At 48.8% G+C, this 16,802-nt stretch overlaps 1 protein-coding gene across 4 annotated transcripts in view; it reads right to left on the bottom strand.

The window, feature by feature from the left end:
• pcdh7b (protocadherin 7b) overlaps positions 1 to 16,802 on the bottom strand; it is a 101,325-nt gene that overhangs the window by 34,635 nt on the left and 49,888 nt on the right. The gene's annotated exons all lie outside the window — the stretch shown is intronic.

The raw sequence follows: 16,802 nt of genomic DNA, 5'->3' as shown, positions 1-16,802 counted from the left end.
GGACGAGAGGGAATCATTTGTGGCGACCTCATCCCCCCCCGACTTTCTGAAAAAGAAATATTGCATTCATAACGTTACCAACCCCCCCCCCCCCCCATTCTCTCTAACTCTCTCCATCTCGGCTCTCGTTTTGACGGCTAATTCCGGGGTTTTCCATATCAGAGGCCTGAGCTCAATTCTAATGCGCGTTAGCGTATTACAAGGGGGTCTCGGCGGCGGCCCACACGCGCGTCACGCTGACACGCGGGATAAGACGTGTACGCTCTCGGTCGCAACGGCAGTCGGGAGAACGCGCGAACAGACCGGCTGACTGATAGCTCCCATACCCCCCCCCCCCCCACACACACACACACACACACACATTCTTTTAATGCACTCACACACTGTTAGCCTCTGCGCCTTGTAACTGAGGTGCAGGCTCCCCCCCCCCCACCCCTCTCAAGTGCAACGCGGCCCGGTCGAAGCCGGGGGAACCGACACGATCGATGCTAACGTGATTAGCGACACGCTAGCGCTCACCGTGGGCCGGTATCGGGCCCTCTCTCTTCCCATCACTGAGGGGCTCGCGTGAACCCGGGGAGCAGACGTGTGTGTGTGTGTGTGTGTGTGTGTGTGTGTGTGTGTGTGTGCAGGTCAGCGCGGAGCTGCCCATGCACCGTAATCCGTTTACGACCGTAAACATGGAGGAGGGGGAAGGCGTTTACTGTCCGACAGCGCTAGCCACAGCCGGTACATCATCTCCCTGTCACGCCGCCGCCCGCCGCTGTCGTCACAGTCGTCTTCTCCTTTCTAATCCACTGTAATTACAAGACTTTCGTTCCCACGAGCTCACATCATGCCTCTTTTCACTGCGGAACACTTGGATTTCACGTCCCGACAAACATTTGTTCATCTTTTTTGTTGTTGTTGTTGTTCCTTCTTCACAGCGAACGGACACCACTCGGCGAACCGTCTAGCGCGACGAGACGAACGACAGGCAAACGCGCGTTTGTGATTTTAAAGTGGAAATGAGAAAACGTTCCAAAAAGCGGTTGAATTGGAGAGCTTCTGTTCGGAAAGTAACCCCTCAATTCTGTCATTTTTGTTTCTTTAATCAGCTTTTTTTTCTTCTTTAAAAAAAAATCCCATTCTTTAAAAAAAGCATTTTTCAAAGATTTCTTTCGTGAGACGAAAAGGAAACGACAAAGACGACCGATGCCGAGATGTTAAAAATAGCTGCCGTGATGCATTTCCCCGCAGCTACGATAGCTCAGTGCTAATCCACTGGCCTCGTGTGAGGTGAATAAGGGCACGGCAGCCGAGGTTAGAGGCTCGTTTAAGACGGGCTGACATCTACACACTAAGGGTCCTGAGACTTCTTATTCATTCAGTGGAGGCAATGCGGTGCACCTTAGGTGTGTGTGTGCAAAGGGACAAAGAGAGAGACAAAGAGTGTGTTTGCTATACCTTTCTCACTGTTGTGCGCACACACACACACACACACACACACGCCCTTTCCCATTATGCTAACAGCTCTTCTCACACTCTACCTTGCTCCCAGACCGTATAGCTTCTATTATTAGAGAAGGGCTGTCCAGCTGCCGGTACTCCTTTTGATTGTCATTGGCGGCGGCGGCTTCCGCGAGCAGGTGCCTTAGCCTGCGGAATCCGCCCCCCCCCCATTTCGTTCTCTCACAGGTGGAAATGCAATTAACTAGCACACAAAACATTTTGAACAAGTGCGTCTCTTTGCAGGAGTAAAGAAAAAAGAAAAAAAATATACATCATTAATGACTTTCTTTTCTCCCTTTTCTTTCCCGTGCCGTTTTTTGGTCTCTTCGGCGAGGAGCGAGGCGGCGTTAGGTCGGGGCGGCGTACGCCGTGGAAACGTCTGACCTCCGGCAGCCAAGGTCGTCTCGGTCGATGTCTCTCCTCGGATCGTCTGCCGGGACACGCGGGCCGCATCGGAGTAACATAAGCGACGGGAAGAAAAAAAAACACACGCATGCGGCGCCTCTGCATTGCAACCCCCGGAGAAGAATACGTAGCCGAGGATGGAGATACGCCCAGACGATGAGAGCTCTAAGAGATTTTGGGATTTTTCTCCTCTGGCGATCGGATGCTGGATGGAATTTCATCACCAGAAAGAGCCCCATAAACAGAATAATAATGAGCGCTTAAATTCCTATTCTGATTGTGAGGGGCGCTAATCCGAGGCCGGCTTCTAAAAGAGACCCACACATTGTGTTATTGGTAAAGACTACATTTGCATCTACTAGTGTGTCTGATTTACCCTGCTGTTACATACCCATGACTAACATGCAGCATCACACACACACATGCACCCGAAACCCACATGAATTAATAACTCTGAACTTTGCTACACTGCTGAGCATGTCAACGACGTAACACTGTCAGCAGACACCGTCACAGTTATTACTCTATTATTAGCCGCAGTAGCGGCTGTCTCCTCCCTTCCCTCTCCCCTCCTCCCCTCGCCGCCACAGCGGTGTCATCATAGCCGACTGGCTCCTAATTGGATACAGAGGGGGCCGCATTCCGCGTATCACACGCTGCGGCCAAGTGGCGAGAATTCCATATTTTCAATTAAATGGGCCCAAAAAAAAGAGGGGGGAAAAAAAACGTGTCTCGGGGAGATGGCGGGCGGATAGCTGTGTGACTCGTGTTGAGGCTTTTGGATAAACCGATAAGAAGGACCCTCTCTTCACTGTCTCTCTGTGCCTCAAACAGTTGGCAGCTACTTTTTTTTTTTCATCCTTTCTGCTCACATTGGGGAAAAAGAGGGAACGAGTATGCAAACACACACACACACACACTGGGAGAAACTGGGGAAATGTGAAAGTGATGCAGCTGAGAATGAAAACATCGCTTCTCCGTATCGCAGAAGAGACTTGAGGGGAAATACGGTGTAATTTTTTTCCCTCCTTTTCTTTTCTCCAGCTCCCTGCCTGTCAGCGTGAGTAAAGAGAGGCCTGTCCACTGGACCTTTTTTTTTTTTTTTTTGCATTCGCCACACGCATAAACACACACACACACACGCATCACGCTCCACAAATCCAACCGCTGGTGTCACCGAGCGCTCCGGGAACATTTGCCTGATTTGAGGCGAACTCGTCGTAGATTATTCCCTCTGCAGGGGAACACGTTCATCTGTGGCCTCATTTTCACAAAGACACCAACGAGTCGCATCCTGCGAGCAAAGAGGGGGAACGTTTGCACTTTTTGGCCGATATTTCCGTAAACGTATCGCGACTAACTTCCTGTTTTGAAGAAGAAAAAAAACAGCACTTACAGATTGGTGCGTCGCCTCTCATGTTAATGGGTGTTTCCCGGCCCTGCTCTCTGAATTAGTTTCACAAACAACTTTTAGAAATTGATTTCTCTCGTATTTTTTTTCATCTCGAGCGGCTTCAGAGAATAAGGCTTCGTTTAGTGTGTGTGTGTGTGTGTGTGTGAAAGTGTGTCGGACGATGCATTTCATCAGGGAAAGTAATCTCTGGATCTTAACTGTGCTTTCTTTTTTCTCATTATGTTTTGCCCTATTCACATAATCAGCACTTCAGATTAAAATGAATCAATCTGCTGCACTGCACGCGAGAACGCACACACACACACACACACACGCACGATGAATCACACGACAAAGCGACGAGTCTTCTCGGGTTGCATAACACCTTGTACAGAACGCTCTCCCTCTTCCTCTCTGCCATCATCACCTTTGCCAGAGGATAACCTCTTTAGCTCGCAGGCTTTCTATCAAAGCCCCCCGACCACAAAAAGGAGCTCGCTCTCTTTAGTCTCGCAGTCTCTCAACAGAAATCTGTTTATGCACTGTATACACTCTCACCCCCCACCCCCCGACCCCACCGCCAGCCTGTAGCCGTCTCCCCCCGCTCCCCCCCCCCCCTCCTCCTCTGGTGCTTTGGAAACAAATTGCTTTGTCCTCTCAGAGTTCAGCCAAAGAACACGGGCGTTGATGGCTTGGGTCTTTTTAAGAGGAGAGGGGGATTAGGGCATTTATGTATTGAGGTAGATTAAGACTTTGGCGCTCATGAAAGGTCCCGACAGGAGCCTTTTTGGAATTGGGCAGCGAGTCTTAAGCCCAGATAATGCCTTTAAGACCTCAATGAAATCACCAAAAGCTCGGGTAGTAATAATAATAAAAGTAACACCAAGGAGGGCGGGAGAAAAGAGTAAACAATGACAAATGTCTGGCAAGTGTAATTTTTCACACGGAAACCATCTGTTCCCGCTGTTTATAATCTGCGGTTGCTTTTGAGTCCGATTAAAACTCGGCCGAGCCCCGTGAGCTGTTCAGCAGGGGTAGCCCCTATTTCTTTGTTACTTATAATAAATATGAGTGATTTGAATTGTGATTTGTGGAGTTCTGGGACAAGGTGAAAAGTGCATGTGTGTGTGTGTGTGTGTGCCTTGCTCCATCTGCAATCGCTCAGGGATTAAATTGATTTGTGCTGCCCTGACTTCAGATTCACAACGTGTGGCGTGATGGAACCATCCTTCATCTCTCTCGCTCTTTTGTTCTGTTTCACTGTCAGTAAAAATCATTCTCACGGAGTCGTTTCCCTTAAGTTTACATTCTACTAAATTCTTACAACGTCGAGTATTGAGCTAACTGCTGGTTTTTAGTTCTTTGAAGATGTATTAAAATGATTTACTGTTGCACTCCCACGAACTACCTCTCGGACTCCCAATGGACGGTTCAAGATGAATAAAAATGGATTCGGTCAAAATTGATGCCGCAAAGCAAGAACAATTTCATCTGCTTTTAATCCCCATTTTCTTGTCAAAACCTGGCGCCTCCATTTCCCAAAATGCAATGCAACCACCAACAGTTATGTGTTATGCTAGTAGCTCATGAGAAGCCGTGGCTACAATAGAGCGAGATGCTTTTCGTGAAGTGCCTTAAACATGCATTCTTCCTCACGACCACCAGGGGGCGACTCCTCTGGTGGAAGTCAATCATAAAATGACTCCACTCCTCACTTGATTTATTGCTTTGGCAAACATCACCGCTTCTTTAAAAGGTGTCTGGTCTGGGTGTTTATTGTGAACACAACAGTGTCCACGTCCAATTCTAACCATGCAGAAGACTTTTAATTGGATAAAAGCAGTTCTCCATTAGGTCGGAGAAAGCCATGAAAGTGACAAACACACTTGTGTCTGTGTGTGTTTCAGTCCTGCTAAGAGACAACTACCCAAAGAGTAGTTTGAGAAGGAGTTCCTCATAACCTCTCTTACTGGATAATGACTGCAACTTGTTTGCCGGCGCAGTGTGTGAACCCAATCTCTCACTTCCAGAAGATTCTCAAAATCCAAAACCGTACATTGTGTGTGGGAGGCAGGCTAAACAGCGCTTCTCTGCATCCCACAAGCCGCGAAGAATACGCTAAGCAGCCCGGTGCAACCCGGAAAAAAACACACACTCTGGTGTTACTTTGTAAACGGTCCAAACCACACGGCGTATATATTCCTTCTTCGTATTTCACGTGACGTTTTCACTTACACCTAAAGCACAAAGGAGTCCTTTTATAAAAATAAAAAAAATGTTTAATGTATACAAGCTCTTGATTTGTCAGAGGTAAGCCTCTCCATCCTTCCAACAATTAAACAAATCCGTTTCCCTCGCAGAGAGTTGCAGGCGATACAATGTTTGCAGAGGCTGCCAAGAGCGGATTTCAGGGCATTCGCTCAAAGAGATGGAGAGAGATTCTCGCGTGTTTAAATCGGGTCCCTCACACATATGTATTTATGAGTGCGTGTGTGTGTGTGTGCGTGTTGTCAGCGGGACTCGCAGGCACATCATCTGGATTAGGACGCTCTGCTTTGTAAGGCCATCGGTGGCGGAGGGGGGGCGTCTTTTGTCATGTCAGTCTCTTTCCTGCTTCCTTTCTCTCTTTCTCCTCACGCTTGACAAAAAGTTGAAAGGTCGCTCGTTGCCAAGACGATGTGTGGAGAGAAAAATAAAAGCAGGAAAGAAAATGTCACAAAAAGAAATCAAAGAACGGAGATATAACTCGAGGAAGTTGGACGACTTGCAGAGGGGGTCCAACTTTTTTATTCCCTCCGGTCGCTGGTCATTGTTCATTCGTTAGCTTGTGCCTCCACTTAAATCTAATCGCGTGAGCCCCCGGGGGGGAGGGCCGCTCCCGTAGCCGGTCACATCACCTCTGCTAAAGTGGTCGCCTGAGGGTGACTGTGTGCTACAGACGAGATAAATGCTGTTGTTTTAGCCCTCGAGGCGGCCATTAGTCTGCGGGCGGGACCGCAAACAAAAGGACAGGAAACCGACAAAGAGTCGCACGCTTCGCCACAATTGCACCGAAAACAGGTGTGCCCCGATTGCATCTGTTCAAAGGGTTAATCTTTTGCAAAAGCTCCCCGGGGGAAGACAAACAACCCACCTGGTTCTCCAGTCATTGTTTTTTGTTTTTTCGGTGTCGCGTTACTGCCCACTGATTGTGTCCGCTGAAGTGTTTTGGCTGCCGGGTGTTTTTAAAACGGAGGCTTTTTATTTATTTTTTTAACTGCCACTTCAGGTGTTCCTCGTCACCTCGCGGGGGGGCGAAGTCGTAAGAGAGGAGCATGACTGAGCCGGGAGCTTTGAGAGGTGATTGGGGCCTTTTCATGGGCTTGAAAAGACGGCCGCCGCCGCGGTGAATGGCGCGCACAAAAAGGACGGGGAGGATTACTTTCTGCTCCTTGTTTTGTAACCTTGAGGGAAAGGGAAGAAGAAGAAAAAAGAAGACGAAGAAGAAAAAAGAAGAAAAAAAATCACACACATGAGGGAGTTTGTACTTTTGTGTGTGTGTGTGTGTGCGCTTCTTAGCCGTCGCGACCAGGTGCTCCGAAATGACAAACGACACAGGGCGGGGAGCGCCGAGGCCGATAAGGGGGAAACAGACTCGGGTGAAAATTAGAAAATGTGTGCATAAAAAGTTTGTGCAGGAGGGGGGGGGGGGTTGGCGAGTGGGTTCAAAGGGTCGTTTGATTCCCGGGCAACGCCGTACCGCCGACGACATTCGATTTCAACTCGAAATCCTCGCATTCCGAGATAAGAGAAACGGGTGCGATAGAGAGGAAGAAAGACGAGCATGCGGGAGCGATAAAGTATTTATGAATAAGGAATAGAGAGAAAACGGACGAGGGGATTTTTTTTTCTTCAAAATATCGGTTTTTTTCTCCATTTTATGTTGCTGCTATACGTATAGAAATACACACAAAGCTCAAGAAAGGGTCAACAATGCAGCTTCGCAGCACGAGAGGGGGAACGCGGGCAGCACGCACATCTCACGCCAAGCGTTTGTCTCGAACTGGAGGCCTTCGTAAAAGCACGGACGCCGCTAATGCTGACCATTATGTGCATTTCTTGCCTCGCAGTTTCCAGGGAAACCGGCTTCGATGGACTACATTGACGAGCCTTCATGAAAAGTCTCTCGCGCAGACAAAACCGTACCCTATGTCCTCTTATTACTTGGGAGAGAACCAGAAAAGGATTTTTCAGGGTAAGGAATAGTACTCTTTTGGTTTTATTTCCCTCACCATGAAATAGAAAAATAAATATCCCCACATCTACTTTGCAAGGGGATTTTTTTTTTCTCCTTCCCGCTAATGCATATATGACCCTGAGTAATTGTGTCCATGAGCCTTGAAATAAAAAATGAAAAAATGAAAAAAACTGCCAAAAGGAAATAAGGAGAGACGAAATAATGAAATTCCTCAGCTAGAGGAACTCAGGAGCATATTGTCCCTCTAGGTGGATTGTGTGCAAGCATGCATACAGCTGTATAAGGAGGTGTGTGTGTGTGTGTGTGTCGAAGCCTTCTGTGTGTGTGGCTCTCTGCTTGGAGAGGTATGTGCGGCGGATGATATGAAACCCATGTCGGGGGTCAGGGGTCGCAGCGTGTCCACCCCGAACACGGCTCTGCCCGAGGGCGGCCGGTGAGCCGCCTTCTATAGACTGCGTGAGCTTTTCATTTTAATCCCCCCCCCCCACCCCCACCATCCTCCCCTCCACACACTCCCCTCCACCCCTTCCTCCGTATGAGACGCATTAGTCCTTTCCGAAGAGAGAGAAAAGGCGAGAGTGAGGAAGAGGAGAGCGGGAAGAGAACCCCCTCCATTCCACTGTTGCACGCTTTCATCTATTTTTGTAAGGCGAGGCAGCGGACGTGTGTGTGTGTGTGTGTGTGTGTGTGTCGGAGGGGAGTAAAAATAAGTTCTGGTGGGCTGCGGACCGGTAGTCTTGTTGCACCGCTGAGAGTATGATGCATACTCTGGATCCAAACACACCTGCCAAAGGCATGCGCACAAACACACACACACACACACATAGACAACAGGCTATATTATACATGCATGATAGAACACACTCAGCACTCGGTATTGATCCACACCACTTCCTGTCAAGCACTTTAACCCACAATACTCTGTACAAGCAGCTTAGGAACACTTAATTCCCGATTCTTAACAAAAAAAAGGACCTCTGTATGAATGTTTGACATGAACATATCAGTGTGTATGTCCTAAATGACGCGTCTGTAACATGATGTATTAAGATGTACTGAATGATTGATGAACGCAGTATATCATGTGTTGCCAGAAGGACGATGTGCAACTGCACCCCGTGAACTTGTTTCCGACACACAGCCTTCACATTTACTCACATATTTTACCCTCGGGGTCAATTTGACCCCAGAAATTAAAACCTTCAGGAAATTATTAGAATTAATATTGTTTCCCAAGTTTAAGTGTGAGGTACTTTATGTTTGTTTGTTGACTACCTAAATAGCCCTTTAAATATATAAAAAAGTTGATATTTCTTACATGTTTGACACTGAAAAACAGCCTGGGGTCAAATTGACCCCAAAGAACACCGACGTTAAACATTGAATGGGGTCAAATTGACCCTAAAGGTAACAGGAGGGTTAAAGCCCCACTGAGCGTCCTACTGGCGTAATCCGGTCCATGTTTATCTGAATGTGAGGTTAACAGGAAGTCATCGCTCTCATCGGCGTACAAGCCCGAGGGAGTGGGCGGCGACCTTGACCCCGCGGTGCGACGCGGGAAGAGGAACGGTGTGTGTCTTTGAGCTTCCTGGAAGTCTCACACGGCCTCCCCCGCAACACAACACACCGCGCCCCCCCCCCTCGCACCGCAGAAAAACCAGGAGTGCCAGTTCACGGCCGCGATGATGTGGCACACAGCAAGCCGTCATGGAAATAGGCAAAAAAAATAAAAATGTTGCATTGCTTTTCACAAGTTTCGCAACGTGTGTTGGGGGGAAAAAGTGGTGAGCGCCGATAAAAAAACCCAAAAGGAAGCATTACGTTGAAGTATCGGATTGTCCGAGAGGTTGAGCCACTGGTGGGATCAACAGAGGGCCGGAACATGTGCGGGTCAGCGCCTGCACGAACGAGGTCGGACAGAATGTTCACGATTTGCAATCCCGACCTAAAAGGTCAAGATGAGTGTCCTTGCTTGTATTCAAAGTCCACACACACACACACACACACACACACACACACACACACACACACACAGGGATATCTCTGCCCAGGTTTGGCAAACGATCTCTAAATGTGTGTGTGTGTGTGTTGTCTGGAGGCGGGTTGCATCTGGTTCCAGTCGGTTCTGTTGGGTTTGGCAGAACATCGTCACCGTTTTTTTTTTTCTTCTCCTTCGTGTTTTCTCAGAAATCACATTGAATGCGTCGCATCCTGTGATCGCAGCGGCGTTCCTTGTGTGCGAAATTAAATTGCCGGCTAGAGAATGTGTTAAGCAGGAGGGAAAAAAATAAGTGTTCCAGCAGAGTTATTATGCATGGATTTGCGTCTGAGCCTTAACTGTGAGATATGACTGTGTGTGTGTGGGGGGGGGTGAGAGACATAAAGCATAGTATGTTAGGCGAATGCATGAATGAATGCATGAGCGGCCGCAGCCTCGGTGTCGGCCTACGGGATGTGTGAACACCTGAATGTGTTTTTCTGAATTCTGTTTGTTTGTGGGTTTTTTTTTTCTTCTTTCTTTTTCTTTTTTTAAAACAAATTCTCAGAAGTGAGAAGAAAAAAAGAATGCCTTCATTCTTTCCCCCGCTCTCTCTCTCTCTCTCGGCCACGCTGCCGGTGTGAAGCTGCTCCGCGGCGACATATGTGCATCCATATGTACGGCTGTCCCTTGCAGTGGTCTTCTTCTTCTTCTTCTTCTTCCCCGGATGCTCGGCCCACGCTCAAGGATCAGAAAGTGTACCGAATATAATAAATAAACAAACGCGCTCTCTCTCTCTCTCTTTGGCACGACTTGCATGCTCGCTCCCTCCCTCCCGGCGCCGGGGGGGGGGACGCCACACTGGGAAGGACACGGCCCCCACTGCGTCCCAGTGCGGCACACCTGATGTTCCTTCGCCGCCACCTGTTTACCTCGTATCATAATCATGCTCACAATCCTAACCGCTTATTTGGAGAGAGAGAGAGAGAGGAGTGGGAGGGCAGGGCGGAGGGGGGAGAGTAGGGGGCAAGCAGAAGACAGAGTGCCTGGGAGGAAAGGAGGGGCAGGGGGGGGGGGGGGAGGCTTTGGCTGAGTGCCTCTGGAGGTGTTTAATTGTCTTCATGGAGGAACGCCCCACCGAACGTTACACCTGACACACACACAGCCTCGCCAAGGAGTGATGGTATCGTGAGAGAGGTGGGGGGTGGGGGGGGGGGATGTATATATAATAAAAAAACAAGGTGCATTCCAAATTAACGGCTGTCAGAGAGAGCGATTTTTACTCCCGAACATAACAAACGCCCGTGCCATTTGGAGACGAGCCAAATTGCCAGCCGCCGCCTCGTTGCGCCTCGCCGAGAGGACGGCGGTGTCCTCGGAGTCTCGCGGAAACGTCATCCCGCTCTTCTGACGTATCAAGCGGACAAAATGACGACAGGCGGCCTCACTCGCTTGAATGTGTAATAACACATCGGCGGCCTGAGAAAAGCTCACGCTCTGGGCTCACGGTCACTATTCTCTCTCGGGCCCGATGGCTGCCGTGGTTGTGCGACGCGTCTGTGTGTCGCCGTTTGTGCGCTCGCTGAATGGGCTTTAAAAACAAAAAAAAAGAGTGGGTGTCCGCCCGACTCTCGCTCCACAAAACCACGCGGCAACAAAGCCGTTCTCCGACACCCGGGACCTACACAATACAGGGCTTGTTTATTTTGTGTCCGTCTCTTTCGCAGTCGCAGCTTCACATCGCAGAGAGTGTAATATTTGGGCGATAAAGAACAATATTTTTTGCAATTTGCGCCTCGATTGTCAAAAAAAACCTGTTTGTTGCGTTCAAGTTGAGTGATTCCCAAAAAACTTTTCTTTCGGCTTGTGATCAGAGATCGAAAAAGGTTAGAAAATCGAGGAAGAAAAAAAAAAATACGTTGAAGAAATATGATTCCATCATCTTGCCACCCCTGACATGTATCTGGTGTCTTATGGACTCTATATATACAGCCACAATGAGAAGCGCTCGCTGTGAGGCCTGCGCTGTATCCAGAGCTTGCTGAATTCAATTTAATTCACACATTTCTTCTATCTTTATGACACCAACAGCGACTCATTTTTTTTAGGCGAATGATCTTTTCGCCGGGAACATGAAGTGAACCGATAACTCACGGTCTCTCTCGGCGTCATGTGAAGAGACTTTTTTTTTTCGTTATTTTTTTTTCTTCCTTTCTTTCACTCTTTCTTCGGGCTTAACTCGGTCCGGGCGGCGTGCTGCGGGAGCGAGACGGCGCTGGGCGGACTCTGCGGTCCACGTGTGCCCGTGTGGAGAGACGGGGAGGAAGACGGGACCGTGGATGTGACTCTGGGGTTGTTATTTGAATACCTGCCTGCTCCGGCTGAGCAGTGATCAATCATCTCTCTGTCAAGCGCCACTCCCTGCTGGCAAACTTCTTCTCCGCGCACGTGACCCCCCATCTCCTACTTTTCTCTCCCCCTCCTCCCTTCTGTTTCCCAATCTCTATCCTCTCGACTGTTTACCTTCGCATTGAAAATGCGGAAGGTTATGTTTTGATCGCCGTGTATTTATTTATTTATTTGTATGCGTGTTACTCGCATAACTGAAAAAGTATTAAACCGAATCGCATGAAATTTAGTCGGATGATTGGTTATTATCCCGGGACCATTTGATTAGATTTTGGGATCAATCAGGTCAAAGGTCAAGACCAAGGTCATGAAAAGGTCAAAATCTTATTTTTACCATGGCGTGGTAAATTTGTATCCAACTGGCATGCAACTAATGCCAACATGTTCACAATTCAATTCCCAATCTTGTGATATGCGACATGTCATAATGACCACAATATCCGGTATCAAGTTACATCAATTTACAGTTCCCCACACTCTCATGCCAAGTCCAAAAAAGTGGCTGCGGCGAAGGTATGCGCTCTACCGAGTGCCCGTTCTAGTTTTTGTTTTGTTTTGCTTTTTTTGTCTTCCTCTCGATCTGCTGGTCTCTCTCCAACCTCCCGTCCTTCGATCCATCTCCGACGTGTTACTCATTTCCTTTCTTTCTCACTCCCGCGATGTCGGCTCGCCCGAGGATATCGCGGAAATAAAAAATAAGGGGCGTGGAGTTTCCGGGACAGATGGAAATGAATGAGAGACACACGGCGGAGGACTGCAGGCGCTCGGTTGGCACACGCTCTGCCGCAAAGGGCGCCTGACTGTAACTGTCACTCATTAATATTTCTCTAATTTCCGTCCCGAATTTGAATTCACTAATTAATGTCGGAGTGTTTTTTAACGGGGCGCAACACATGGAGGGAGACCCTGCGGAGGGCCATCGGGGGGAAGGACTTGTGCCGACAGGTAGCGCAAACGCCTGCCGCTGGGTACTGATGGGCAAGCAACACGCACACACTCACGCACACGCACACACACGCTCCCATCCCTCCACCAAGTTGGGGGAAATCAGACCAAAGACCAGCGCTGCTGCCGCTGCGCTCTTGAAATATGAATGGTTTTAATGAAACAAATTTGCTTTGCCATCTGGCCCTACAATTGGGCTTGCCTAATGAACAGAGTAACACACACAAGTGCGCACACACACACACACACACAGACACACACATGCACATTATTAACCAGGCTAAGTAGCATTCCAGCGGGCAGAAACAACAACAATGAAGTGATCTAGTGAGGTGCTTTACAGAGCTGGGAAATTATGCACAGCTGAATGAGGTGTGTGTGTGTGTCAGTCTGTGTGTGTGTGTGTGGCGTAAGTGTATTTGTTTTTGTACGTGCCAGAGCATGTGTGTTGATTTCTCTGTGTAAAAGACATCATTTCAGTGTGTTAGCACGGGCTCAGACGGAGTGTGAACACACCACCTACCTCACTGACGGCTGCAGAGATGTGCCACTTGTCTGTCCTACTCTATGGGGCCCGCGAGCCAACACTAAATGATGATGTTTGTAATCCAACGGTGGGAGCAAGATATTTCTCAGCGGGAGAGGCAGGAGAGAGATGGAGCCCGGTGTGTGTGTGTGTGTGTTGGGTGGTGGTTGTCTTGGCAGCCAAAGCACAGGAACGTGGGAGGCATGCTAACGTTAGCAGCCGGCATAGACGCGCTATTACTCTCTCAGAGGCCACAATAAATTTGCACTATTCATCCGTCTCACCAGCCGGCGGAAATGAAATCCGGCGTCGGCCTCGGCGAGATGCACTCAGCGATGTAGCGGTAAGTAAAAAGTTGGGTGAACTAATATTTATAACCTCTCGGGTGAGCGTCGCAAAGGCACGAATCGAACACGGAGAAAGCGGGAAAAAAAAGTCAAGTTTTCCGCCGTGAAAGCCGTCCTTCGCACACACACACACACACACACACACGTGGGATACATTAGCCGTTGCGTACCTGCGTACGGCAGGTGAGGCGACAGCAAAAAGGTTCAAATCCCGCATTAGCATTTGATTTCCATAGTAAAGCCGCCGTGTAACGATTCCCACTGCGGATCAAAAGGTATAAATCCTCGGCAGCCGTGAACTTCCGCACCGAGCGGAGCAAACTGCGTCGATGTGCTGAACAATTATTACATCTCCGGTGCCCCCCGAGCTGCCGAGGTATCATAAGAAAACACTTTGGCACACCTCGGACACCTGACTCGCGATGAAAGGGCAGCGCGGACGGATGTGATTTGGAGATGTACTTGAACTAACGCGGTAAAAATGGGAAGAAAAAAAATCATAAAACGCGGAGATCAATAATGGAGCACGAGTCTTTGACCGATAGCGATAGCGGCGTACATCTGGCTCTTCCACATCCGTAACGGCCTAATCGGGCGTTTGACTCCAAACACTCAGCGTTTATGAATATCTGATGAGCACCAGGGTAAGCTGGTGAATAAGAGAGTGTGCCAGCTGTGCATCCAAAAAGATCAAAACACATGGAACAGCGTGCCGCTCACGATTATCGGTGAAATTGTTTTTTGTTTTTTTTCGGGTGGGGGCTCTAAAAACAACAAATGTAATTGTTTGTGCGCCGTTCAGCCGAACATCGGTGTGGATTCAGCAGGATCCTCCGAGGTTCCCGGCATGCAGCTTTCCGACGGTCTCTCGCTAACGACGCCCGCGAAGGAGGAACTGCAGAGGAGTGTTGTGCGATTGTTTGCGCGGCGTGGGTCAAGAATGTGTTCCCATTCCCGCGATGACCCCCGGCACTCCCTGTTCGGAGACGCTTCTGGAAGGATCGGTCCCTCGGATGGAGAGGTTGTTGTTTTTCTTCTTCTTCTTTCTTATTTGACATTCCCCATGGAAAGAAGTCCACCAACAGAAAATAATAAAGTTAGAAAAGCCTGACCTTGATGAAGGAGACGAGGATGAGAAAACACGCTCCCTTCGGTACATCTGTGCGCGGTGGAAAGGAAGTATGGGGATGAAGAGCGGGAGGCCAGAGAGTGAAAAACAGACGTGTGTGTGTGTGTGTGTGTGTGTGAGGCAGACGAGCAGCTGCAGCGGAGGATGATTTTTCCTGCACTTTTTGCGAACATCGATCGACAACAAGCAAAGTTCGAGCCGGAAACAAAAAGGCAACGGACATCAAAGGAGCCTTTTGTCCGCGTTGCACAGAGTCACGGCGATCAAACGCCGTGAATCGGTAACAACGTTCACAACAAATACTCAAATCCTCAGATCAGGAATCGAGGACTGACACTCGGGGGCGGGTCAAGATTTGTTTTAGTGTTGAATTGAATCCGACCCATTCTGACTACACACAAGACTTCCTCTGACCCCCCCCCCCCCCGCTTCCTTCTGGGCTTACGCACATAAATGCCGAGAACGACCCGTCGCTAATGGCGCTCACACCGGGCACCATGGCAATGCATTTTTCTGCTAACTCTTTTTTCCTCCTCTTTCCTCATACCTCCCTCGTTTCCGAAATGGGAAACGTTTTTTAAAGCGGTGCTGTGTGTGTGTGTGTGTGTGTGTGTGTGTTGTGGCTACAACACAAGAGGGAGTGCTAATGACTGTAGTTAGCATCCCTCAAGTGAAGCACTTTGCCAATATTTGCCCTAACCTTCGATGATTGCATTTACTTTTACACGTAGGTATTTAGCCCCGGCCCTCGATCCACAATGACCTCGGAGAAGTGAGCAAGCAGGGGCTCAGGGTCCTCCTCGAGGACACTTCGACAGGAAGCATGAAGCTGCCCTTTTTGTCCGGGATTGAATGACGGGACCGAGACCAATCGGACGCTCCCGGGCCACAAGGCCACACCGCTGCCCTCCTGCCGTCAGGCTGCTGGACGCTCACCACAGGAGCTCGTGCGCCACGCGAGAGATGCGGCGGTTGCTTAGAGATTGGAAAACAATATGTCGGACAAAACAAGCCCAAATTCACATGAACCCACTTATACTACCGCCTTTTCATCTACGAACACACACACACACACACACACACGCTCACACAGAGTGCAGCTGATCTCACTAAAGATAGCGAGCAGCGGCGTTTCTCTTGGATGGAGACATGAATTGACCTTGACTCGGTTGCTCCAACAAATCTCCAAAGCGCCAGTGTACATTATAATAGCGGCCGCCGAAACAGTTGAAAAAGGGAAGAATTAACATCATGCGTTCACTGAGCTGAAGCCGGAAATTGATCGGGGTCGATGTGCTGCATGTAAGATATCTCACATTGGACAACATCTTACGCTACGTGGGCTTTTTTTTTTGTTGGTATTAAATGTTCCCTTTTCTTGACAATAGATGCTTTTTTCTTTCTTCTTCTCAAGGTGAATTTGACTGAGTTCTGCTATCGGCTGTCCCCGTCCTATTACTTTTAAATGGAGACCAAATTGAAATGAGTCTTTAGATTGGGTCTAATTCGACCAGTAAATGGTTGCGTATTGTCTGAAAAGGGAGATTTGAAGTATCCTCGAGGTAGCCCTATCAGCTCACATTAAAGTGGATTAAATCCTTTTTAATCTGCATTCAGGCCAAAAGTGGAGAGCGCTCACCTCGGGCACCTTTGTAACCGCCTGTTTGACGTACGCATCTGTGCCCGGCTTTCTATCTGCTTTCTTAGGGGTCATTACAAAAACCCATAACTAGCCATTTAACCCTCTCTGAAGGTTCTCCGGGCTTCATCTTGTGGATACGGTGGCACGCCAACATTGACTCCGCTGATCTCGGATAAGTCGAGACATCATCTCCGAAACAAATCCATCTTAAAAAGAAAGAAAAAAAAGAAGCCGTACCCCATTTGAATATCCTAAGCTGCAGTGGGGAAGCCTCTGCACTTAGGCTTAGCACTCTCAAGA

This window comes from Pseudoliparis swirei, chromosome 21, assembly GCF_029220125.1.
Source record: "Pseudoliparis swirei isolate HS2019 ecotype Mariana Trench chromosome 21, NWPU_hadal_v1, whole genome shotgun sequence".
NCBI classification, from domain to species: Eukaryota; Metazoa; Chordata; class Actinopteri; order Perciformes; family Liparidae; genus Pseudoliparis; species Pseudoliparis swirei.
This window is presented reverse-complemented; position numbering and strand designations above follow the sequence as displayed.